The following is a 628-nucleotide window of genomic DNA, read 5'->3' on the forward strand; positions in this document are numbered from 1 at the left end:
TGTGATTGTGAAAAAATAGTGCCATTGTCAGAAAATAGCAAAAGTGAGTGTTTGCCTTACCCTGTGTCCACCAGCTAGCGGTAGAAAGTACTGGTAGCCCCTCCATCTGGAAATAGCCCACATGGTTTGCGTTGGAACAGTGGTAAGAAATTTCCGTTTGTTTTTCATAGTCTGCCTGTTGCCTGTTTGTCCACTAATTAGTGGTTTGTACTGGTGAGCCTGACAAGAAACCAACACAACTGATTTATGAAATTGAATAATAACCTGAATTGTTTATTAACAAAACGGATGTCATTTTTCAGACGCACAACGTTTTCCCACCTCTGTAATGTCCTGTTTGCTAGCATGAAATTTAAGTGCTTCGATAAAAGCAAATGGAATATAAGGTAACAAGGAAACTCTATATCCTTTTTTTTTTTCTGTCAAAGTACGTAATTATTCTGAGTTCTATGGATTATAGTCGAGTCAAATATAGACCTGACTGAGTTTGTATGGCGATGTAAATGAGTGTGAATGAGTGCGCATGAGAGCTCCTCCTAGTACGCGAGGGCGCGAGTGCGCGTATGGTTATAACCCACGTGTAGTCAACTGTTCCAAATACTTAGTACGTTTCCAAAAAATGAAAAAA

The sequence above is a fragment of the Penaeus monodon genome, chromosome 22, assembly GCF_015228065.2.
Source record: "Penaeus monodon isolate SGIC_2016 chromosome 22, NSTDA_Pmon_1, whole genome shotgun sequence".
NCBI classification, from domain to species: Eukaryota; Metazoa; Arthropoda; class Malacostraca; order Decapoda; family Penaeidae; genus Penaeus; species Penaeus monodon.